The sequence below is a fragment of the Papio anubis genome, chromosome 15 (assembly GCF_008728515.1).
Source record: "Papio anubis isolate 15944 chromosome 15, Panubis1.0, whole genome shotgun sequence".
Lineage (NCBI taxonomy): Eukaryota > Metazoa > Chordata > Mammalia > Primates > Cercopithecidae > Papio > Papio anubis.
Genome location: NC_044990.1, coordinates 22597722 through 22623428, shown reverse-complemented (window position 1 = coordinate 22623428; position 25707 = coordinate 22597722). Strand labels below are relative to the sequence as shown.

Genomic DNA, 25707 nt, shown 5'->3' with positions numbered 1-25707 from the left:
TTTTTAACAAAGAGAAAAGAACACGGTACAAAAAATTGTTTTTAAACACACTCTTCTCCAGTGTATATAGCTTCTTGGAGAACTGGTGATGTTTGAAAACAATGTTAAGAAATCTGGAATTCTTGGCCAGTGCAATGTCTCATGCCTCTAATCCCAGCACTTTGGGAGTCTGAGGCAGGTGGATCACTTGAGGTCAGGAGTTCAAGACCAGCCTGGCCAACATGATGAAACCCCTTCTCTACAAAAATTAGCTGGATATGGTGGCAGGTGCCTGTAATCCCAACTACTGGGGAGGCTGAGGCAGGAGAATCACTTGAACCTGGGAGGCGGAGGTTGCAGTGAGCTGAGACTGTGCCACTGTACTCCAGCCTGGGTGACAGAGTAAGACCGTGTCTCAAAAAAAAAAAAAAAAAAAAATTCTGAAATTCTTAATTGGGATTTCTGGTAATACGAAAGTCACTAGAAAATAACCTGCCCTGCCTCCTTTCCCTCCTTGGATTATAATCCTCTTGATTGACGTATTTGTTAACCTTAGGGGGCAGATGTCATAAAACCAACCAGGATCCGTTCTAATGACTTGTAAAAGTGGCCTTCAATAAAGGGAGCTATGATGAGGGCTGCCCTACTGAGAGCTTCGCCCAGGGGGTTGGGTGATGATGTGGGTTTTGTTGTGACAAGGGCACCCAGCTAAGTCAGGGCAGTCGGGACTGAGACCCCCTCTTGTTCGGCCCCTGCGATGTGTGCAGCATGGGGCTGGGTCAGCGAGATGAAAGGGAACCTTCTTCTAATTGGTCAGCAGAGAGGGCCTTTTTCCCTAATTGGTAGGCCCAAAGTGGGTAGACCCATTTTCTAAGCAGGGCTGCTGTGTCTCCCACAGGGCCCTCCTTTTTTCGTCACTTCCACTGCTGGACCCGTGTTGGCCTGGAGCAGTGTCCCTGGCTCCTCCAATTGCCTGCCTTCTATTTTCCTGCTTTTACATAGGAGGCCTCTAGGAACTACCTTCTTTCTTGTACTTCTCCCTTCGCTCACACAACACACTCCAGAGCACAGCATAACCATAGGTTGTTTTTTTTGTGTTGTTGGGATACAATGCAGGAGCCTTGTTAAGGAGTCATTGAAACTCAGTTCCTATCCCAGTGCATGGTGTTTAGGAGCTTAATAAATATTTTTTCAATGAAGGAACTGCAGATTCTTCATACCTTTTTTGGCCTCTTGGGGTATTTGTTCTGAGTATCAGTGTGGTATAGTGGAAAGGGGGGCTATCAGAATCAGAGCCCGTGCCAGAATCCAGCATGTTGCTCTTTACGCCCTGGGCAAATTACTTTCTTCCTATTTCAGTTCCTCATCTGAAAAATGGGGATGATACATCTTCTTTGCAAGGGGCTGGGAAGGATTACATAAGCAAAATGTATGTCGTTCCTTGAACAATGTTTGCACATTGCACTGCATGTTCTTCATTTACTCACTCATTCAATAAACATCCTATAAACTTGGAATCAATGCCAGAAACCAGCCTGGCTGCAGTGATGCATAGAACAGGGTTCCCACTCTCATTGAGTGCAGAATCCTGTAGGGGATATATTTGTGATCATTAAATGTAAATAAAAAGTTCTTGTAGGTTTTGTAATAGAAATACTTGCAGGGTTATATATCTGTCTATCAATCATTTAGCTTTCTAAGCATCCATTCTTCTATCTATGTATGTACATAATTATTCTATCAGTATCTCATATGGTTTAGATCTGTGTTCCCACCCAAATCTCATGTTCAGTTGTTATCCCCAGTGTTGGAGGTGAGGCCTGGTGAGAGGTGATGGGATCGTTGGGGTGGTTTCTCATGAATGATTTAGTACCATCCTCTTGGTACTGTTCTTGTGGTAATGAGTGAGTGAATTCTTGCATGATCTGGTTGTTTCAAAGTGTATATCACCTCCCCTCTCTCTCTCTTGCTTCTACTCCCACCATGTGAGACGCCTCATTCCCTCTTTGCCTTCCGCCATGATTGTAAGTTTCCTGAGGCCTCTCCAAAAGCAGAAGTTGCTATGCTTCCCTGTACAGCTTGAAGAACCATGAGCCAATTAAACCTCTTTTCTTTATAAATTACCCAGTCTCAGATATTTATAGCAATACAAGAAAAGACTAATACAGTATCTGTGTATAATAATAATAAGTGCTATATGTGTGTCTATTGTTATTATTATTATTATAATTCTGTACATAGAAAGATGACTGCTATAAAAATATCTCTCTATATAGATGTTTATATTATGATTATTTCGGGAGCATAGGATTTGGGGTGGATTTTTGTTATTTTTTTCTTTAATATTTTCTATATTGTTTGAATTCTCTATCAACAGTTATCATTTTCAAAAAACATTGAAATACTAGAAGAGGGATGAGAACTTATTAAAATTTAAAAATTTTGAAAACCTAATCAAAATGAAAAAATATTAAATGCCAAAATTGACATAAAGAATAGGGCACTTGACTAAACCAACAGATTTTAGAGATTAAATGCAATCAATGACCTCTCTTCTCAAAAAATTGTAGGCCCAAATGGTTTTACAGGTGCATTCTATCAAACTCTTGAGGAACAAAAAATTCTCATCTGTATTCTAAGTTATTCCAAAAGAGATACAGCAAAAGCTGGCTGAGTTCATTTTATGATATTGGTGCAATCAGATGGACATTTTACAACGATGGTGTTTTACAAAGAAAGAAAGAAAATTATAGCTCCATTTATCTTACTCAAGTAGATGAAAAATATCTTTTAAAATATTAGCTAATTGAATCCAATAGTATGTTTTAAAATAATACAGCTTGATTAATGAATGATTCCTTATTAGGGATTCTGCCAACAAAATTAAGAACATTAGTAAATTAAATTTTTTAAATCTCACAATAATTTCAATTGATGCAGAAAAAGTACTTGATAAATTCTTTGCTTATTTATGATAAAAGCTCTTAGCAAAGAGTAGAAAAGGATTTCTTTAATTCCCCTAAGTGGATTTTGGTTATATTCCAAAACCTCCACAAACATTATAGTTAATGGAGAAAATTTAAGTGCATTCCTGTTAAGACAAGCATTCTCACTGTGATAAGCCACTATATAACACAACCAATATGACACTGTTGGAAATTCTAACCCACATTGAAGGAAAGAAAGATAACAATGGTGATTGGAAAGGAAGAAATTAACTGTCAGTGTTTGCAGATGATATATCCATCTACTCAGAATAAACAATAGGATCAACAGCTAAACAGTAAAAACTTGGTGGACATGTGATCAAACTATAAGAGCATTTCCAACAGCAAGCAACTATAAAATGTTTATTTTTTAAAAGCAAGATACGATTTACAATAGCAACAACTAAAAATATCTGGTAATTAAACAAGAATACATACAGCCCCCTTGAAAAACTTCCTGAGTGAATGAGAAATATTTCTTATTGTTATATGGGAAGGTTTAATATCATAAAGACGTTAACCTTCTCTGCATATATCTAGTAGGTATAGTGTAATTCCATCAAAATTCTAGTCTGAAATTCATAATAAATTTGTTCTAAAAATGTATGTAATGTTGGACCAGTAGAGCATTTCAAAACTTAAACAACAACTTCACAAAAGCCATGTGGTATAACATTGATTATTGATATATATCAAAATTAAGGTTTTTTTATTATACAGAAAGACACATAACATGGATAAAGTTAGAAACATATTTAAAAATAGGAACAGAGACTTATAATATTCAAACAGACAAGGGATTCCTATCTAGAATATAAATGAAGAGACCAGATCAAATAAGAAGTCAAATCAAACAAGGTAAAGAGAGCAACTTCATTTAGAGAAATGGGCAAAGTATATGAACAGGCAATTTACAAAGCAATGAACCCAAAAAATGAACAAATCATAAGTACCTCAGCTAATTAACATAATAATGAGATATAATTTTATGCCTATTTGGAGAACATTAGCAAGCTGAATAACTCCATGTGCTGGGGGATATGGGAAAACGTTCGGCTGATAAGAATAAGAACTCGGCACAGTCACTGGGAAGCACAATATCTACTGCTCAGGCAAAGTAAGAATACCCATGTTCTATAAACTGGCAAGACTGAAAGGAGAGTAAAGAAATGAGAGGAGCTGAGAAAAGAATGAGGTTTTTGGCGTAAGTGAGTAAGTAGGTAGATTCAGGTGACTATACCTAAGAGAGAGAATGGAGGATGAGGAGGAGCTGATTTGGGGATAAAGATGATGTTTTCTGTTTTGGACCTGTTAAGAATAATGCATTTATGGGACACGAATAGAAATAGTAGGTGCTCAATGAATATTAACGTCTTTCCCATCAGATAAGTTTCCCTTTTCTTCTGTGTTTAGGAAAGACAGAAGTTTAATTTTTAATTTTCTCCAGTTTAAATTCATAGGTTAGAGACCAACATTTCTATTATTATTCCTTTTCAATAATAAAATAAAAAATATATAACACTGATTTTCAGATTATCAAAATTTTAAAGCTGTAATTAGTAACTAATGGAGTAGATAATCCTATTTTTTCCAGGTCACCTGATGTCAACATTCTTGGGAATTTTTTTTAAGTGAGATAAGGAATACTTAAGAGATATCATTTTAGACTGTAAAGCTCGTGTATTCTAGTGCCAGAAATCCAGAATTTAAATACCAGCTCTGCTAGCATGCTATAAAATTTTGGGCAGGATACTTTCAACAAATGGGCTAATAATAATTACCTATCATAAATGTTATTAGAATGAAATAAAATCATATAAAATGCCAGATATAGTAAATGTACCATAAAGGCTAGTTATTATCATAGGCCCTTACCTTTAATTATTACCTTATTAATTCTACATTTCACAAAGTAGTCTACACCAGCACTGTCTAATAGGAATACAGTGCAGGCCACATATGTAATTTTAAATTTCTAGTAGCAATATTAAAAAAGTAAAAAGGAATAGGTCAAATTTATTTTAATGATATATTGAATTTAATCCAGTATATACAAAATATTATCTTGTTAACATGTAATCAATATAGTTACTAGTAAGATATTTTGCATTTTTTTCCATTTGGCTCTGGCTCATGTGCCACTGTGACCCAGCAGTCATATATCAGACTATTCTGTTTGGAATAGGTTTGGGATGAGGCAGAGAAGAAATGCGTATAATTGCGTACCCTTATGGCAACCACAAATTAGATAAGACAAGAACTAATGATGCTTGGAAGAAATGAAAATATATGAAATTATTACCTTTTTTCTGCCATATCTAATGGCAAATAGAAATTTTTTGGTGAAAAAATAGAAACAGAAATTTTTACTGGGCAACAACTATATGCTACATGCTATACATGTGAAGCCTATATTTATGTTGAGGAACGAGGAAGCTGGAATCCTCAGACTCCAGTTACTGTCGCTGTAGTTAGGACTTCTCTGAGACTTAGAACTTTAAGTCCTAAAGAGCATCCCAGGGAATAGACAAGCATTGTGTTCAGTTTATATTCTATCCATGCTCTTCAGTCAGGAACATTATAACTCCATGTTTTCTCACTCTCCAAGGGGATGATCCAGGCCCTCAAATTATGGGGAATAGGGAGAAGTAAGCATGGAGAATGTGTGTGGCCTTGAATGACGTGGGGATCAATTCATAAGCTCCATGTTTCATGCTCAGTGAGTGGGGTAGGACACAGGCTGGCAATCAGGAGGCTGGCCAATAGCAAAGAATTCCACATCACCAGACTCTGTCCTTCCCACTCCTGATACTTTTGACATCTCCAGGGCAGTAGGCAATTCAGCCCTGCCATGTGTATCTTAGGTCAAAGGGAAAAAAACACAGAGCTTCAATGTGTGATTCCCAGCCTGAAAGGAACTAAGTGTCTTCTGATACACAACACTTGAGTTTTTTTTTTTTTTTTTTTTTTTTTTTAATGAAGGCATTAAACTGACCTTCTTTTGAAATGGGCTAGACAGGGTAAACAAGGAGAGATCTTGTTTTTCCTTCGTCCTGGAAAAATAACGTTTCTCACTTTCCAGCTCAGTACAGTTGACTGAATTGGAAAGGAATCTATTTTCTCTGGAAAGATTTATTTGCCCAACAGTTGTGTTTTTGTATATGTGTGTGTGTTGGCAAGATAGATAGATTTTCCAGAACAAGGGTCGTCTTGTTCACGGTTTAAAGGGGCCTAAGAGTTGACTAGGGAATTTAATGTTAGAGAAGGCTTTTGCAGACTTCAGCGTTATGTACAAATTCAGAAGCATCCCAAGACTTGCCCTGAACAGGGAGGTAGTGGTGCTGAGGTAGTGACTGTGTGGCACTGCCCCACTTTTCAGAGCAGAGAGAAACATCTCTATCTCTTCACCTTTCTGAACACAGTCTCAAGGCATGGGACCATCAGGATCTGTTAGGAAGCATCTGTGTTTCTATTTTTTATATATAAAAATTGTTTCCAAAAAAGTAAAATGATTTTTTAATAAAGCCATGTGGAAAAGCTGAGAGTAGAATTTTCTCCTCTCCCTACCACCAGATTTCTTTTCCCACCTGGGGACACATGTTTTGGGATCAAGCAAGAACAACATGTAAATCCCTTTGTGGCTGAATTAGAGAAAAGACTTATAGACATTGTTAGGAGTCCCTCTTTTCTGCCTCCTTCTTTTTTCAGCTCCATAAAAGACTAACATCACACTGGAAATTTTAGAGCAAATATGTCCTACTTTATGGAAAATGGTTTTCATTACTTTTCATTTTCTCCCATTTCATGTCAAGCATTAATATAAATTAAAATGGTATGTTTTGGGATATTTTGGGATATTTTCTTGAGAACATTTCTTTGAAGATGAATTCAATGTACTCCTTGTCAATTCTATATATATATATAATTTTATATATATATATATTTTATATATATATATATTTAAAAAACACCAAAAATAAAATATATCTGAAGATGAGTTTCTTTCCCCTAATTTTTTTGTTTCCAAGTCACTACTTGCTAAGCTCAACTGACAGCTTGGCTGGATTTTACACAAATGACTTTTCACTCAGCTGGTCTTTGCCTTGCCAGGTGTGGCTGGCCAATGTAAAGGAAAGGAAAGGAAAGGTGTTTTTCCTTTTAGCATGAGCATTAAAACTTTTACCACATTTTCCATTGCCCGGTGTCTGTTTTCAAGAAAGCACAGGCCAGCAGAAAACAGAGGAGTCTGAGATTTCTCCTTTGTAAATGTTGGATTCCAGCCTCTTAGTACATTTAATTTAGCAAAAATCTACATAATTAAATGAGAGGAAATATTTTTATTTGATGGCAAATGGCTTCCCTGAGGAGAAGCCATCCGATGGCACCCACTCTGAAGTGTTGCTGGAAGATCTCACTGCCCTCCTTCAGGACCGGGCTGTCCGCGTTCCCAGGGCTGGCAGGACTAGGGTTGAACAGCTTTCTACTTTGTAAGTGTACACTTTCATAAGGCATTTTTAACTTTTATAAACACATTTTTATTGTGTGTCAAAGTCCATGTATTTGGCAAAACTGGAAATTTCACTAATTCCTGTTGTGTTCTTCCTTCCCCCAGTAGGAAGCTGGTTGGGACTGAATCTGGGCAGAATGGCTGTCGCACTTGCTTTGCAGTTACAAGTACAGCAGCACCAGAAGAATCAGCAGGTATCTCCGAAAGTATCCAGGGCAGGGTGCGGGCATTTTCTTCTCTGTCTGTTCTCCAAATATCTACCCCAGGCCTGGTGTTAAACAAATATTAATTGGAAATGCTGGTCATGAGATCAAATGAATAGAGGAAAGAAAAATGGCAGCTTGCTGCACATTAGCAAAACGTAAAACACGGCAGACCTGGACCTAATTTTCAGTTACTGAAAATTGAAAATTATTCTCTCAGGGCTCCCAGACAAGTCAAGCTTTGAGGCTGTCTCTGCCATGGTCCCTTCTCTGAGTCACCTCCAGTGGTGCCACCTAAACTCTGCCCCTTTGTCCTTTGATCAGTGCTCTTTCTTTCCCACCCCCATAGTGCTGAGAGCTTTCCCAGGTAACTGCTTCTCTTGCCTCACTTTCTATCTCCTCACCTCCAGTCAGTGGCCTCAAGGGTTGGAGAAAATTAAAAACAGCTTTCACACCAAGAAGCCCACAATCTCTAGAATGGAATATTAGTTAAGGGTTAATGAATCCTGCACCCTGGGTTTCTGAACAAAGGACAAGAGGCAATTGCCTTGAGTTGTAAGAGAGAGAATTATAATGGGATGTTGAAACTTGCTATGTAACTGTCAAGGTTGGTTAATCTCAGAGATGCATTACTTATTCCAGTTGTGGACAATCTTAATGCCATCTAAGAAAACAGATTATCTAAGTAGCTGGCTTCAGAATTTCTCCTACCTTGATGAGCCAGCCTGATGCAAAGAGTTGAACAAAAAAGCCTAAGGAAAGTTATGGAAGGAAAAGATTGAACAAAGACAGAGTTGACTTGCTCTGCATAAAAAAAAGAAAGTATGCTATTTTTTACTAGTGAGAATCTGGGTAGAAGGGTGGGGAGATTGTTGAACCACGTGGTACAGGCCCCAATTGATGGGAAAAAAAATTACATAACGTCAATTTTAAATTGTTTTAATTTGTTGGAATTGGTATCATATAAACCCCTTTATTTATCCAAGTCTTCAGCAAAGGATCTAAAGTACATATAAATTACAAAACAGAACAGATAAAGACGTGTGTGTGTGTGTGTGTGTGTGTGTGTATAAATCAAGAGAAGGGATTGGATTTTTGACATCCAGATCCACATGTTAGAGAAAGCCCACAGTGGACAGTGTGGTGATGCACATATTTATACATAGATTTAATATTTCTGCGGAAAGAACTGGAACTTGACCGGCAGTATGGAAAAATACACCTTCCCTCTCCATCTAGAATCCAGCAGGAGAGAGGGGCGTAAGCGTCCCTCAGGTGGGAATATGAGGCAATTCATTTGAAACTCAAAGGACAGATTTTGGTTTTCTCTGAGACTTTGGTTAAATTAAGAGGACATTGAGCAGAGAAGGGGAAGGTGCCTGGGCAGCCATTTATCTGATTTGGTTTGAATCTAGTATTATTCTTGGGAAGAGAGGCTATACCAATAGAATTATTAAACTTCTGTCCAGCACTTTGACTATATTGAAAGAGAAGTTGGCTTTCTTTCACAAAAATTTATGAATCACAGACATATGGAATCACCCAAAAACGTTGATGTTAGGAACCTACATTTGGCAAGGGTCATAGAGCTATGAATTCAGCTTCTGGAACCAACTGCATGAACTTGACCCCTCTTACTTGTGTGTGGGGTCAAGTTCCTTAACCTCTCTATGTCCCCGTTTCTTCTTCTGTAAAATGGGAATAATCATAATTTCTAGCTCACAACGTCCTTGAGAAGATTAAGTGAGTAAGTGTGCAGAAGCATTTAGAATAGTTCTAGCACATTCAGAATCTGAATTATTACTCTCTTACCTTCCTACAAGAATCTGGGAAGGAGCCTATGTGCTAAGAAATGTAAACTCATTATCTCAATCCCCCCAACAATTAATTTTCCTAACAGTGGGGGCATTATTAATCCTATTTTTTTTTAACGAAGACCTGAGACCAAGGAAGATAAGAAACTTGCCTAAGGTCACACAACTGGCTAGAAGCAGATGCCTTTGTAGGTCACTGGTTATGTAATTTACCCAATAAAATTAGACCTACTGATTAAAGCCCACACAGGGAATAGTGCAATATCTTTTACAGTATTTAAATAGAAAAGGAAAACCAAACAGGAAATGGCTATGCTAAGTGCATTAGCTCAGCGACATACCATTTTAAATGGGAAAGTGTGAAATGAAATGAAACGGTCACAGTTAATCTCTGAGCAGAAAGTCCACAGAGTAAGTAGTGTAATCGAGCTGGCACATCGAGGAAGCCTGCATATCTCTCAATTTGTGGTCTGTTACTGCTTGAACGTTTCAAAACAATATTAAAGGTTGGTTGTAGCCAACATCTCAAATATTAAATATATTTATATTAGTTGAGAGACACAACTTTTCTCCTTAAAGCTATGTTTAAAGCAAAAGTTCCTTTTTTTTTCTCTTAAGCAGTTTGAGCAAGCCTGGTTTACTGGAAGTCAGCTTTGATGTCCCCCTTGTGGTTTGAAGACTGCTGTTGGTAACAGTCCTAGGGGTGGGTGGGGATGTGGGAGAGAATGTTCTTCATTGAGTATCTCCTGTTGTCACCACTGTGCTAGACATTTGGCATCTGTCCTCTTTCTCCATCCCTACAGCCAGCTTCTGCTGACGTGGTTTAGCACACAGCCCTGTTCCAGGTGCATAGGACGTCTTGCTGCTGAGCAAGTGTAGAAAACAGTACATGATTAGCACTGAAGGCACAGTTAGAACATGATCAGGCTCAAATCTTTTCCTCTCTCGTTTTTCTCTGGAAGAGTAGGGAGCCAGACTACTTAGCCTAGAGCTTCCCAGCTCGTGTTCCCCACAGGGATGAGTTACAGATGTATGGAGAGAAAAATGTCTCTTGCCCCTCAGGGTGGCTGGGCCAGGCTTGGAACCACCCAGTCCCCAAGGACCAATGACCTCCGTCTATTACTCCAGTGTGCCTTACAGATACACCATGTGGGTCCTGTGAGTGCACACACTGCAAGGGGAAATGACATCTTTTGGATTTGACATCCTCTCTGTGGGCACAGCAGGAAAAGCCAGAACCTGGAGTCAGGAACTGTATCCCAAACCCATCCCTTACACCTGTGTGTCTTTGAGCAAATCATCCAAACTTTCACAGCTTCTGCTTCCTTGAGGATTTTTCGTCGTCTTCTCCTTTTTTTTGTTTTGTTTTGTTTGGTTTGGTTTTACACTGGCTTATTTAGGGTTAGGCAAAAGCTGTGATTTGAGGTTTCCAGGTCCTTTCTGACTTTGGCCAGAGCAGCTCCCTTTGATTTCTTTTACATACTGGGGTAGCTGAGGGGCCTCCCCTGGAGAAGGGATTCCACAGCTGTACTGCTGCTGGGCTAGCAACATCCATGCCCCCTTTCTATGCTCACCTCCTCTGAGTCTATGAAAAACTATTTCCTATCATTCTGTTAAAAGTAAGTACATCAATGCACTTTAGGCCAAAACTTTTTCGTCCTTAAAACAGATTGTTTTTCTACTCTGGTAACTTGATCATTTGGTTTTCTGAGAAAGTAGAGCCTCTAGGTGAGGTAAAGGCTTTGACGATGTGAGTGTAAAGTCACCCAGTGGACAATCAATGCCTTCACTCCTCCTGGAAGATGGTGAATGTCTTTTGGGAGCATAGAATGCCATCAATTTTATCTTCAGGTGGCTTGTTTCTCCCCCTTCCTGTTAAATAGTATGTGATTGTGAGCTGATTTTAGAAAAATACAATCTGCAGGATTTGTGCTGTTCATTTCTTAACTCAACAAATAATTGCTAATGGTGACCATTCACTGCTTGCCCAGCAGTCTAGGTTTGACTTGTTGTGGATCAGGTGATCTCTACTGACTCTTGCTAACACTCCCTTTCACTCTGCATATTGGGAACCTTCTCTCTGCTCCTCCTCCAGCTGCGTTAGTGGAGATTCGCAAATGATTCCTCTTACTCAAAACAGAGAACTAGGTTAAAACAACCTCCCAGAATCTCTGTTTCTGAACCTTAAGTTGGTTAGTAGTAAATAAAGGAGGTTGGGCCCTGAATGAATTACAGAATTCAGAATCAAATCCTCTAGCTCAGCCCTGATTCAATCTTGGATATTAATTTGTAGAAGATTCTGAATTCATGCTTTATCCTCTGCTTTTGTGTAACTGTGGCTTATAACAATTTGATATTCTACATTAAGATTTTTGTCATTGGCGTGCATCTTGACCGCTGCAGAATGCTGCTTGCTGGGTCAGAGATCAGTCTTTGAGGCAAGATTTAACTTGATGAATGAAGATAACTTTTAGGTACAAGGCTCCTCCTTCATCATTCACAAGCAGGATTTATTCACTCGTTTCCACACACTGGCTTCTGTCACCATCCAGAGAACCGGAAAGAAGGGTCTTGTTTATATAAGGTGGTGGTAAAATGAATCTACCCCTACAGGCCTTCTCCTCTGCCACAGGAAGGACTCCCAGACACGCTCTGCACCCTATAAACACACCCTTTCATCCACACTTGGCACGCCTTCTCCATTTAAAGCCTGTGAGCTCCCTTACTCTATTCTGACCTGGTAAGGCTTCTTTCTTCATTTAAAAACTTGATGTGGTTTCTGGAGTCATCTCTCTCTTAATCTCCAACCAGAACATGGTAAGGTCCCATTTAAACACAATCTCTTCCAAAACCTTCACTGACCCCTGCGTAGCAATACACTCTCCTTCCTGTTAGTGCCTATGCTATTTATCCATAACCTCTCTCCTTGCATGTATCACTTTTTACCGGGGAATACAGTAATTTTTTTTAGTACATGTAGCACTCCCATTATTACTATAAACTGCTGAAGGGCAGGAGCTCTGCATCTCCATCAGGACTGGGACTAGTGTGAGGCCACTGAGGTGTTTACCTCAGATACAGAATTTAAAAGGCCCCCCCCCAACAAAAGTCAAAATAAATAATACTTTAATGTGACACTCTAAAAAATGAGTGCACAATCTGCGATGAACAATATATCAACATTATGAATAAAGACAGGATCCGTATTTTTCCTTCTACTTTCCCTTTTCCTTTCAATTTTCTCCTTTTGCCTCAGGCACTAGTATGGTCTGGCATAGCACTGTTACTGATTCTGTCTTTACTACACTTTTTTTGCATTACTTTTGATTTCTTAAAATATTGCATTAAGGTGTTATTTATCTTGATTCCTGTTTGTGTGTGTGTGTCCCCTTAAATGATGCCCCTGGGATGAGTGTCCCACTTGCCTTACCCTGGGCCTGGCTCTGGTCACTATGGCTATTAGCACAGATCTTTGCCTGTCAATATGCACTCAATCAGTATTTGATGAATGAATGAATACAAGCAGAGATAATTTCAGGTGCTTTTTTCTTTTCTTTTTTTCTAAAAGCAAAAGAACATCTAACCCACAACCCGGCATCTACCAGAACAGAGACAGGCAACAGTGAGAAAAGTTATAGTGGTCTCAGGTGGTTGTCTGGGGTCCCAGTCAGCACTGCTTCTGCCAATTAAAATCATTTGTCCTGGGCTTCTTTCACTGTCCCAGAGCACCCTCTCCAGTCTTGCTTGATTTCATAAGCAAACAGTTCTCAAGGAGTTAAACAGCCACGGAGGTACAGAATTATCTTTCACCTTCTTCTAATGAGTTGTAAGTCACAAACAACAAAAATAGCCTCTTGAGAAGCCCGAATATTGAAAGCAGTGTCTACTGATGCGTTTCTGCAGAGAGAGGAAGAAGACACATGGCTGGAAGACCAAGAGGGATGAGATCTACCTCTGCCAGTTCCAGTACCCAGCGTAACAGAAAGTAAATTCTCATCTCTATGCAACAGCACAGACACGTAGGAGGGATTCCTAACTCTCACAGGAAAAAGAAACAGGTCATGAAGGTGTTGAGTCTGAGACTCACACATACCCTGAAGATTGTAGTTGATTTCTCAGTGTATTCATCACCATTTATCTTTAAAAGACAAGCACGACCATTTGTGAAATCTTCTCACAAAATCATCTCTAGAAAGTTGAGCCTGTAATAACAAAATTATTTCTATGCCTTGGTAGAGGGCCCATGAAAATAGTATTTTTGATTTAGTTACAGGAATTCTCTTCAGCAAACAATACTGCTAAAGTGTTTTCTCTGGGTTCTGTCCACCTAATAGTTACTGTTTCTAAGTGGGGAAAATGGATTTTGTTCTGTTACAGTTACTATGATTTATACTTTTTTTTTTCCTGTTATCAAATGATTGTTAACCTTTATCTATCTTCACTCTTTTTAACCTCAAATAGTCTGACCGTTCAAAAGTTATCTAAATTACTTTAAAAAAGAATCTAAATAATCTACTCCCAAATCCTAATCTAGAAGAAAGAAAATGATTCTTAAGAGACTACTTCCTTGTGTCTCTGACAGTCTTCAAATCACTTTCCATTTAGTTTCTTTGCGGTTTCATTGTGAAGTGACTGAAACTTCATTTCTATTATATTCTGGAAATTTGGGGATCTGAGATCTAGCAATGTACTCATTTTAAGAAATTACCTTACAGGAAAAATGTTGAGACATTCCCTGGAGTGTTCCTAAACCAGCCTTGCTAAGGTGTGGGATTTGGACTCCACATTAGTGAGGGCCTGCTGTGTGCTCATCACCATGCCTGTCAGCTTCTGCTGTCATCTCATTTCACCCTTTGAAAAGTCTAGAAGGAGAGCAGGTATTGTCAGGCCCATTGTGAAGAAATAAAACGCAAGCCTCAAAGAAACTGTAATGTGCCTAGGATCATAAGACCAGTAAGCAGGGGTGAGGCCAAGACTTGGCCTGGATCTCTTACCTCCACTCCTTATTGCTTGTCACATTGGGTACAATGTCTGGGTATTTTCCCAGCCTGCCATTGATCTTAGAAGGAAAATTCTGCACTGCTGCTGCTCCAAGAGATACAGAGGATGCATTGATCCAACCCAATGTGTTATGTGGTTGATTTCTAAGGTGAAGTGAAATCAGTTCCAAAAAGATTTGAAGGATTCTTTCAAACCATTTGAAGAGATAAACACTGTCCATCCAGTGTTAAGACACTATGTGTACCTTCCCTGGAATTCCATATTTATTAGAGACACTATTGCTGTCTCAGAAAAGTCCCCCTAATTTCCAAAGTGGCTCACCAAGAGCAGGTTCCAGATCATCTTGAAAAAAATGGTAAGGTGATTGGGTATAAGAAAGAGGACAATTTTATATCATGAAAAGGAAAATGCACCAATGTTTATATGTCTGAATCCAACGGTATGTTGTGCACAGTTGTGTGTGTGTTGGGGTTGGAAGAATATGTGTCATGGAAATTGAATGATGCTGGGAAATACATCCTAATTACTCAAGACCATACGTTTTTCATAAACAAACAAACAAGTAGTCATCAATTCAACTACAATGGATAAAATCACTCAAATTAAAAACAATACAAGGAAGTCAAGTAGAACAGCACAGTACAGTAGTTAAGCATGAAGTAGTTAAGCTTGAAGCCAGTTGCCTGAGTTTATAAACCAATCTGCTAATTACTAGTTGTGTGACATTTGATAGGTCAGTCACTTAAAAACAAAATAAAACAAACACTGTGTGTTCAGTATTCCCCTCTATAAAATGGACACAATAATAATAAGTATGCATATGGATGTTGCAAAGGTTAGATGAGAAAGTGCAAATGAAATGTCTGATACTTCATAGAAGTATGTTATAAAAGAGAAAAATGTATGTACCATTTTTGAGCTCCTTCTAATAGAATAATATATTTCTCAGGTTCAAGAAGTTGGGAAAGAGTTAATCACAACAGAATTGTCACCAGGCTTAGAAACAGAGCAAGTGATTTTACTACTAGAAGCCAGTATGAACCCAATAACACAGTATGGGGAAGAGAACATCTAAACAATGTATAGTAATAATTGGGATATCGTTGAGAGCCGAACCCTCAGAGCTTCTACATGCATTTAACAATTAGTAGGTCAATGCCCTTGCTCAGTGGATCTCCGCTAATCATATGGGAGGCACCAGCCAAATGAAGAAAAACCAGCAGATGCCCTTGTAGGAAATGAAATTAAAGTGGAAAGGCCTAAAATAACGTTTCCATTGTGCCCTTCACTTACATTGGGGAGTTAGGGCCAGACTGGGAGGCTGGCAGGGAAACAGCCTGGCACTGCAGGCCACCTGGGGTCCATTTGCCAATAGGACTTGTGGCTAACATCCATTGGTAACAAATTTCCCAGAGTCACAGTGCTCTTTCAGATCAGCATGATTCCGGATCACAAGACGGATGGGAAGCCACAGAGCCCCGGGGCCTTTCCATGAAGTTCAAGATTACACCGTCTGTAATGAAACAACTTTGTATCTCCTCATGGCCACAATTACTTAGTCACTGATTATACAATAAACTCTTCAGAAATAATTCACGAAGATGAGAAATCAAACCCCACCCTTTTATGTTCTGAGGCATGCACCAGCTCCACCTCTTGAGAGAGCGAGGTAAAGCCTATTGCATATCTTCAGCCCTTGGTATTTTCTGGCAAATGTGGAAGACCCTCAGTGTTGGAAGGTGGTCTGCAGTTCCACAGGGAGACAGTACAATGGGTGTCTGCCCGGAAACAGCAGTGCCTGGCTTCAGATACAATTTCAACCGATCAGCTCTACAGCACTGGGCAAATTACTTAATTTCCTGTGCATCTCAGTTTCCCTATTCACTAAATGGCAGTAATAATAGCACCTACTTCATAAGGTTGTTGGACCTGGCACACTGTAGTGCTAAATAACCATCAACTACAATGCCCATTTTCCTGAGTCGTTCACCTTTTCGATAGCCTAGCAAAAAGTTCTTTGAAAAAATGACAATTACCAAAAAAAGGCATATTTCATGTAGATAAAATAACTCACATTGTCTCTTACACGTGACAGGGACCTTGCCCATGACTGTGGCCCTCACATAATCTGAGTAACCATTTGGGTTTTCATTGCTACATGGTGCTTCTTCTGCAAATGGTATTGTCCTTTGTGAACCCACTGCTTTTACCTTATCATTGGCAAATACTTTCAGGGTTTACGTGAAATGTATTCACTGGCATGGGGAGTATGGATGGGGTCCCTCCTTCGTGGAACTTAGATTCTGGTTAGGCAAGGGGTAATAATAAAACCTAAGAAGGGTTAGGATCCCAAACTCAGAGTTTAAGGGGCTCATGTGTGAGGAACTCTAAGGGGAGGGAGAAAGAAGTAAAGTTTAAGCTCAGAACTGAAGGGGGTTGAGAGTTATGCTTGAGAAAGAGCCCCAGGTGGGTGGACGAATGTGGTTCCAAGACCTAAAAGGAAAAGAAGTTTGGAGTTGAGAGCAGCCAAGGCCTTCCACCCACCTGCAGCAATGTAAGGCGGCAAGAGGATGATGGTCAGGCTGACCTAGGCTTGGAGGCCATGTCAAGTGGTCAGACTTGATCCTGAAAGTATCAGGGAATCACGGAAGGGTTTCACGTTGAGAGTGAAATGGTCCGACCTGAGGTGAGGCTGGATCATTTCGGCTGCTCTGTGAGGCAGGAGAGAATGTGGGGATCCTGGTGGGAGGCTGTAGCTGTCGAGTCGGCACAAGTGCACCATCCTTTAATGATTCTGGCCCAGGCTTGGGTGGTTTGGAGGTAAAGTGGCAGACAGATTTGAGAATCATTTAAACATTTGACTTAAAACTAAAGCTAGCCCTCCCTGCCCCACAAATCAGGATACGTAACAACATTAACCTATAGTCAGCCCTTCTGCTACCAACACCCAGGGCATTTTTAGTTTGGAAAAAGAGGGGACCTGGTATCTAAAGTGCAGCTTGGGGGTTTTCTACTGAGGTCAATGATCTGCACTGCTCTGCCTGACCCATTGCTGCCTCAGACACTGCAGGCTGCTTGGCCTCCTCTCACCCTAATTACGCTTATCATGCAAAGCCCTAATACAGCCAGGAAGGGCTCAACACCAGTCCCTCTAGCCAAACAATCAGCAAACTAAGATAACTTTAGAGTGTCAAGCCCAACTTTATGACTCCTTCATAGGCACCAAGGGCATTGTCTCAGTAGCCTCAGCCACCAGACAGGATGGCCCAGGGCTGCTTGTTCCTTGACCTGCTGGGGCCAACTGTGACTCATCTGTTTACTGCAGAGCAAAGGTAACTTGGGATGCACAAGTTGACAGCTGTCTCCCAGGAGACAATCAGTACTAGAAATAAAGGCACTGGACTTTAACTGGAAATGTTTCTACTGGCACAGACCCAGGCTGGATGAGGCAAGGACGTGAGAGATGGCATGCACGTATTTTAAAGAACTGGGGTCCTCACAGCTGACTGGCTACTTCAAGCCACTCTTGTTATTATCTCACTGAGCAGCTTGGAGGCTAGTGATGTCACTTATATGTGCTCTGTTATTTACAGTTTGGATATTTTAGCCCCATAACCATACTTCCTTTCTTGGCAGAAGGAAGATTAGGAGCAGCAATAATATTATAGTAATATTGGTATCATTTATTAATGGGATAGCCTATTCCAAAAGCAGTATGCCACTCAGGTTATACACATTGCCTGTAATCCAGTGGTCACAACCTGGGGTTCGCTTAGGAATCACCCAGGAGTCTTCAAAATACCGGGACCTGGGTCTACTCTCCAAAGATTGATCGGGTAGGGCCAGGGCATTGGCACATTAAGGCTCCCCAGGGAATTTGAATGTGTAGCTAAGATTGAGAACCACAGCTTTCATCATCACAACAACCTGCAAGGTAGGAATTTTTAGCTTCATTGGATGGATAAAGAAAATAGGGCCCAGGGTCAACAGACAACTTGTACAAGATCAGGGACTTCAACCTTGAGTCTGTCTGGCCACCAATCCCTGATGCAATTTGCTTCACATGTGTTTCATGAATCCTTAGGTAAAGAGTGAACAGACAGAGCACACAGACAAGGAAAAGGGAGCCCAGGGCAGCAGCACCCCACAGGAGCTTTGTGTACAGGAGGCTCCACCGCCACCCTGAGCCAGCTGTACAGCATGGGTGTCGCCTGCAGGTGAGGGTTCCAAAAGGAGAGTAGCCCAAGTGAGCAAATAACCCGTCTTCATGGTTGCAGCAGCACCTGGCTTCCATCGAACCCTCAGAAGCAGGCACAGAGGAGAGACATTTGGTAGAAAGTTGAACAGGGCATGGCCTGACTGGGGCAGGTAACCCTATGCACACTCAGTTACCTGCAGAGAGATGAACTTCCTTCCCCAGTGTCTGCCTTGTCATCCTGCACTGTGTCAGCTCAGGGCTTGCACCAGGTTCTCTGGGCTGCCTCTAAATCGTATTTCAGGATGTTGCGGTCAACTCAAGAAGGTCATGTTGATTGATATATACTGTCGAATGGGAAGGAAGCATCCTCTGATTCTTGTTTCCCCAACCTAGAGCACCTTTAGCCATAACTGTCTGAAATAAATATAATCAGGTGGGATTCTGAAACTGCACCTTCCTTCTCCTCTGCTAGGAACCCACCAGGGCAGAGCCTCAGCTCTCAGCCTCCTAGAATGAAGCATGAACCCAAAGCAAAGAGCTGAACTGCTTTCACACCTCTGACTTCACAGACAAAGGTGACTCTCCTAAGGTATTTCTGGTATCGTTGCTACCAATGACTGAGAGAGCATCAAAGTCTGAGGGGTGACAGAGGAGAGGGGAAGTTTCTGGAGTCAGGTAGGAGGTATCTGGCCCTCTCTGGACTCCAGATCTAAACCCTACTCTAATACTCCCCACAAAGGCTTGGATTGGCCACTTTTGTTCATTTATTCACTCAACATTTATGAAGTTTATAGCACTAGGGATTCTTAGCAGAGTAAAACCAGCTCTGACCTTAAGTAGCTCATAGTTTAGCAGGAGAGAAGTCACCTAAAGGGCAAGTGTGATGTCAGAGGAAAGCACGGGTGTGGTGGGAACACAGGAGGTAGTAGGGTGAGTGTCCTAGAGGGGCAACTCCTGACTTGGGGCTTACTAATGCCTAGCAGGAGTCAGCCAAGTGGAGAGTGGGGTAAACAGTTTTCTAAGTGGAGGGGGCACCTTCAGCAAAAGAGCAAAGATTCTCCTTTGCCTCAATAAAGGGTGTTCCTTGTTGAAAGGTCACCCTGGCTTAGCTCCAGAAACTCTTCCTTCTCTGGACTTCAGGGACTTGGACTTCTTTCTCTGCATTCAGGCCAAAGGGCTGAGTCTGAGTGAGACTAAATTCCTAACTCAGACTTTTTTTTTCTTCAACAGAAACATGCAGTTCCGAAGTCTTGCCAGCCACACCAAAGAGCTTTTCACAAGAAGGCACAGGCCAGGTAGAGGCAGCTGTGCAGTGGGAGGACTGTGATGTTTTGGACTAGAAAATAAGACTCAAATGAGGCCAACAAAACACGGGCACTGCATAAAGGTGTCTTCTCCCCACTTTATAAGCCTTATGTGTAATAATATTCAATGCCATAACAAGGCAAGCAAATCAGTCCTTGGAGGGAGGGATAGCTGGATTTTAATCCTGGCTCTACACTGAGGTCTTGGACTACTTACTGCAGGTCTCTGAGCTTCATAGTTTTATATATAAAATAGGATGAAGACCACCCCCAAATCCACTTTGATGGTGAGAATTAGGTGACATGACAACAGAAGGGCATTTAGAGCTTGGCACAGAAGGGGTCTCAACAAATGGTAGCTGTGTTTCATCATTCATTTGAGAACTGATGTTTGGATCCTTTTCTGCATCTTGAAACATCCCAGAATATTCCTCCTTAAGCCTTTCAGTTGGATACTCATTGATACTTCTCTATTCAATTTATACTGTGAGCAGAGGAGCGAGGCTTGAGCTTGGTTCCATGAGCAAGGGTGAAGGGTGTAGGTCTCCCAGCTTCATTTCTGTCTCCTCCTCACCTGGAGAGCCATGGCCAATTCTCTTCCCAGGTCACTTGACTTCTGCATGACCATGACCTTCACCTTCTGCATTTTGGAACAATATACTCATGAATGCTAAGAAGCTTTTGTTTCTTTCTGCCTGTGCTGATCCTGTCTACTATATAAGAAAAATCACAATGGTTGTCACAGTTATGCTCTTTGCTTCCTGAGTTGAATAGCACCGGTTTTGATGTTATATTATATTGTATTCTGGATCTCTCTTTGATGGTGGGTTAGGGAGAAGGTTTGCCAATTCTTTGTGTTACAATTCTTTTTAAATAAATCCTCAGAATTGAGGCCGTTTTATTACTTTCTTTTACTTTTAAATATAAATATATATTTAAAAATATATATTTTATATATAAATATATATTTTAAAATTTATATATAATATATATTTTTAAAAGCATATATAATGCTCACCAACTTTTATAAAAACATATTTAAACACCTGGAGTCTGCCATATAGTGATATTGGGAAAGAATCCAGAAGAAATGGAGGCCACGGGAATATCTTAGAAGGCAGGGCTTGAACACAAATTCCTTCTGCTCCATTTGCATTGTAACCATTTAAGGTGAAGCCTTCTCAGCTCCTACCAGGACTGTTGTAAGAACCTTGCACTTGCTCTCTGGCCTCTTTCCTGTGCAGTGTGTGCTGCTCAAGTATCTCAGTCATCATGTGATATGCCAGCTCAAAGTTCCCCAGTAGTTCCCTACAAAACCCATTGTCCTCAACCAGACATTCAAAATCCTTTACTATCAGCTTCCTTCTGACTTCGCAGGCATTTGACCCCGTCGAGTGGGTTTGCTCATTGTCTCGGTGTGCTGTGAGATGCTTAAATACCTTTATTTTGTGCCCTAGAGTTATGGATCTTTCTGTCTTCCCCCTTCAGAAACCATTTTCCTCTTCCTTGTCTGTCCAAATCTCACCCATGTCCTTTTGTACTGTGACTGGAAGCTCAGTCTCCACGTAGATGGAGACTGCACAGGGCTACCTGTCTTGATGAGTAGCCATGTTATGCTCCATTTCCCTTTGAGATAGATGGAGATTAATAAGATATTCCTGGGCCACTGGTGCTCTGTTCCCCACTTTTTCTTTGATTTTCACTGGCAGCTCTACTATCTTTCCCCTGCTGTGCTCCGGCAACTTCTTAGTCCCCTTTCTTTACACATCCAGAAAGGACTTGATAGCAGAGGTATTGTTTCTTTGTTTTCATCTATGTCTAAGCACATTTGCATATAGTTTTACAGTTTTGTCTCCCACATTGTGTACCTGTCCTCCAGGAAAACTTCCCTGAGCAGGCAAGGAGAAGGGGAGTACTGACGTTTCCTGCCTGTCTGCTCTGTGCCTCTCCTGGACACATTTGGGTGCATGTAAATTGATCTACAAGCCTGTCAGGAGGTGTTTTGATCCACATTTTCAGAAGAGAGAACTGAAGCTCAGAGAGGGTTAATGACTTTCTCTAGGAGCGTGTGATACCAGATATGATGCCAAAGATGAAAAAAAAAATTGTCGTGGGATGGAGCTTGTTAGAACAGGCTTCACAGCTGTGGTGGGACCTGAGCCAGGCCTTGGTCTGTTGGGCAGAAGGAGAGAGCACCGTGAGTGTGAGCAGCATCACAAAGATTTGATACTCAATGTGACAATGTGATCCTTTACGGCTTCCAGAGATTGTACCTGATTTCCTTTAAGAATGCATATTAAAGTTAATTGCTTGATTTTGAGCATGTGAACGCTGAAATGTGCTAGAACGGTCAAAGTTCAGGGGTAAGTGAACTTGACTGCAGCGTGTTAAGAACAGAATGAATGCTGACAAAGAAGCAGAGACTTTTTAATTTTAACTGCAGGTCAAAAGAGGACTCTTAACACAAGGTAGCTGAAACTGGGCAAACACACGATCCCAGATGGTTTTATACAGCATAAAAATGAATGAGCCAATGTGGGTTCATCGATGGTAACAAATGCACCACTCTGTATGTGTGTGAGGGGGTATGTGGGAACTCTCTGTACTTTCTGCTCATTTTTCCTGTGAACCTAAAACTGCTCTAAAAAATACAGTGTATTTTAAAAGAAAATTAAATTAAATGTTTAAAAATTTTAAATGAATGAGTCTAGTTACCAAAGCTACCAATTGTGGCCTGAGGGGAGGGGAGGGCGCACCCTCCTCTTGGTGTTTTGGAGCATAGACTCCTTGCTCAGCTATGTGAGCTTCATCGTCTTTTATTTTTCCAGCTCACTGGGTAATGAAATGCTTATGAGCACTGAAGGCCTAAAAAACAAGGCATGAAATATTAACAAAAGGAGGAAGGAGAAAATGAAGAGAAGGAACTGGAACACACTTTATAACCTGTATATTTAAAAATAAAAAGCTGGCTGCACGTAACAGGTTGCAGAAGCATAATGATGAGGTGTGCAGGAAGAGGAGTTTTACAGAACATTTTACATCTAGTGATCACGTGAAGTTACTTATCTCTCTAATTTTCTGTTATCTCTTCACTAAAACAGAGCTAACAATACTTGCTTCATATGGTTATGGAAAGGATTAAATGAGATAAAGTATATAAAATGCTTAGACCAAGAGCCTATATTCATTTTTTAAAAATATTTATCGAGTGCCTATTCTTGGCTAGACATCAAGGATTCAGTGATGAGCAAAACACATGATTCCTGATGATCCACTGAGTTTTCAGTCTAAGGGGGAAACAGATGTCAAAAAAAAGAAACATAAAAATAATTATAAACTGTAGAGAGTTCAATAAAGAAAAAACTCAGAGTGATGTGAGAAAATAACAGGACCTCTGAGTAAATGATCAATAAATAGTAGTTAAAGAGCCATTTTTTGTAACTATGACAGACTAGCTTCTATTAGACAAACGCTTCACAAAGAACAACTGGGAAAAAAATGGATGATATATTTTAAAAACTACTTGAAGGATTATGAGAGCTATCAAGGCAGCAAGGGCATCAGTAGACAACATTCCAGACAGAAGATAAATACAAAGAAGTTAAGATCAAAATGCAGTTCTACTCTGTCCTTGAGGCATTAGCCTGCTCATAAGTGACTGAAGATAGTTTTCAGCAATCTCATGAACAAAATTGGAGGTCATGGCTCAATGAGGATGGGCACTGAGAAACACCCTAGGCTTTCAGCTGGGATACCTCAAGGACAGCACTCTAAGCATAAAGGCAAACTAGGTATAGACCAGCTCTCACAGAAAGTAAAATCAGCTTAAGCCCGGTTGGACTAAGGTGACTTGGTTCACTTAACTGCCTGGCATTAACCCCCAGGAAGAAAAATAACATCATCCAGAACTTCAAATAATCTCTATAATTTTTCAAAGAATAAAGCCCAACATTCTTTTTAAAAATATTCTAGAATATGAAGAGATAAGCCAAGTGACCAAAAATCATTCAGAGACAATAGAAAGAGATCCACAGGGGATCTGGATACTAGATCGATCCTGGAGTTATCAGACACAGACTTTAAATACTTTATTAAACATATGAATGAAAGTTGTTGATGAGAGATGGAGAATTTTAACAGAAAACTAAAATCTATAAAAAAGAGTAAGAAGGAAATTCTAGAACTAAAACACAATAAATAAAATTTAAATTCAAGAAATTAATTAGGAGCAGACTGAACATAGCTGAAGAAAGAAATAATAAACTAGAATATAGGTCAGTAGAAAATGCCTAGACTGAATCACAGAGAGGAAAAAACATTCAAACAAGATAAAAAGAAAGTAAGAGATATTCAGGACATCGTAATGTCAGAAAGAGGAGAAAAGAAAGAATGGGTAGAAGCAATATTTGAAGCCACAGTTATAGGAAACACTATGAATCCAATGATAGTCAAATGCAAATAAACTTCAGCAAGGTGCACGGTAATAAAATTGTTGAAAACCAAAGACAAAGATAAAATGTTAATAGCTAGAGGAAAAAGGACACATTGTCTTTAAAAACAATAAGGCGGACAGCTGAATTCTCAACCAAAATTATGGATGCAAAAGACAATAGTAAGTCACCCTAAAGTGTAAACTATCCCTGCCAAAGTAAGATAACAAAAAATACTGAAGTTGAAATTTTACTAAATTTCTAATTCATTTTTTACTTTGTATATTTTTTTGTAAAATAAAAAACACAAAGACAGAAACCACTCAAAACAAATGTGTAGCTTAATAAATTATTTCAAGGCAGAAACTTTTGTAACAGCCATAAAGAAATGAACTTTTCCAGCCACTTGGAAACGTTCCTTGTGTGCTAGCCTGATCACAATGCACCACCTTCCCTAGAAGCAACCTTTACACTTTTATTACACTTTTATTGTAATCTCTCTCTTGTGTTTATAGCTTTATTACCCCCATATGCATCCCTAGACAATATAGTCTACACTTGCCCATTAAGAAATGTTTGATATGTAAATCTCTTTTAATCCACTGCACCTCCTTCTAATCCTTTCTTCTCCTCACACTTTATCTGTTGAAAATCTAGGGATGTTTCACCTATAGAATTTCCTGAAGTCTGGATTTCATTAATCTCATAGTCACAGAATATAGCTCAAGAAGTCCTCTCTTCTCTGTGTTTCCAGTAAAATTTTGGCTGGACCCACAGCCTTGAACACTGTATTTTCTGGAAGAATTTGTCACTAATGCCTGCTGTAAAGGAAATAAACACAAGGGAGTTTCTCAGGCAGAAGAAAAGTGATGCTAAATGACAGGAAAAAATTGTAGCAAAGAATGAATAGTAAAAGAAAAATAAATATGTAAAAGAAAGATAAATAGTAAAAGAAAGGTAAATCTAAATAAATATTGACTATATAAGCCAATACTAATAATGTCCTTATAAAGGTTTTAAATTTTTAATATGTAGATTTAAAATACATGAGAATGTTAGCCTGAAGGGCAGAAAGAAGATAAAGTCAAAATGTTCAAATACGCTTCAATTGTACAGAAATTGATAAAAGTATAAATTTGTATTATACATTAACCAATGCAGGATGCATGTTGAATCTCTAACATAACCTTTGAAAGAATGTCAAAAGATTATTTATAACTGCTAAGATGTGAAAAAAATGGAGTAGTAAAACAAATTTGATTAACTCAAAAGAAAGTAAAGAAA

The 25707-nt window shown here is 39.7% G+C and overlaps 1 protein-coding gene and 1 long non-coding RNA gene across 6 annotated transcripts in view; one reads left to right on the top strand and one right to left on the bottom strand.

Moving 5' to 3' along the window:
* LOC101001049 overlaps positions 1-25707 on the bottom strand; it is a 145204-nt gene that overhangs the window by 57942 nt on the left and 61555 nt on the right. The gene's annotated exons all lie outside the window — the stretch shown is intronic.
* Positions 1-25707, top strand: part of SMIM2 (small integral membrane protein 2) — an 87481-nt gene that overhangs the window by 57909 nt on the left and 3865 nt on the right. The window contains 3 exon segments of the mRNA XM_021929598.2: positions 7579-7667; positions 18576-19278; positions 19920-19984. The gene's annotated coding sequence lies outside the window, so the exon portion shown is untranslated.